Source organism: Aplysia californica, unplaced genomic scaffold, assembly GCF_000002075.1.
Source record: "Aplysia californica isolate F4 #8 unplaced genomic scaffold, AplCal3.0 scaffold01764, whole genome shotgun sequence".
NCBI lineage: Eukaryota > Metazoa > Mollusca > Gastropoda > Aplysiida > Aplysiidae > Aplysia > Aplysia californica.
In genome coordinates, this window is record NW_004799034.1 from 8,978 (window position 1) to 10,182 (window position 1,205).

Below are 1,205 nucleotides of genomic sequence, written 5' to 3' on the forward strand. Positions count from 1 at the left end.
CCGCACATATGGATTTAATGTGACTTGCGGTACCGCACATATCGTCCCGTTGCTGTGCCGCTGCCGCTGCCGTCCCGCACATATGGATTGTCACCTTAAGGGAGCGGTCACTTCCGCACGCCGCTGAGCTCTCGTGGCCTACAGGTTAAGGTCTTCGCCTTTTAAAAAGAAGAGCTATAGATGTATCCTTTGTTTCTCATTCTTGGCTCTATTTTCTCTAATCAGATTTCTCGAAATCCGTCCCTTTTTAAACCAAATGTATCTTATAACGACGGTTACTATCCCCTCCCCCCACCCCTTTTTTTTATTTGCCTCTGTATTTCTAAGTAGATGCTCCTATCTCTTAATCCGTCCTTTTTTCATACTAAAATATATATGTACAATAAGCAAATAGGCCTACAGCGCCTGGCGTTTGTGCATTAAATAAAACAGTACCGACTGTAAATAACAGATTTCTGTTTACAAATTACCCTGCTCTACAATCAGTCCAGAACGGGGCAATATTTGTGAGGCTGCGTGGGGAAATCAGGCGCTTGTCAACATTAGTTAAGAAACTGGCATTTTTCCGCAGGTTTAAAAAACAAATTAATTTTCGTTTTTTGGCTCAACACCTTTCATGTATATTAATTAGAACACATTTCTATGTGTATTTTATGAAAAACGTTGATTAAAGGCACAAAAATGTAAATTTTCAGTTTCCTAGAACTCTCAAGCTAAGGAAATAATTAAATTTTGGCGGCCATTTTCTCACTAATGTTACCCCTGAAACCAAGTTCCCCCTACCTCCTTCGTTCGTAAATATCTCGACTTCTATTCAAGACAAATTTATACTTTTAAAAAATCCAAAGCAAGACAAATGAACAAGCTTTAAGGTGATACCAATAAATAACTCTACATACCCAAAATTTGACGAGACCTGATTCCAACGTGTCGTGACACAAATTATCATTTAATAGATAACATTTGTATAGCGCTAGTCCCCGCTCTTCAACAAGCTCTATGCGCTTCACAATCTATACTATTACCCCAGCACACCTGAGAGCATTCTGAAACAACCTCAACTTCCTGGGAAGCATACAGTGCAAGCAGCCATCTATAGGCGCTAAAACACTAACATACTGACAAGATCTTTTGCTGTCTATGGCCGGGTACCCATTCTCACCTGGGTGAAGTGAGGAAAATTTGTGTAAAGTGCCTTTCCCAAG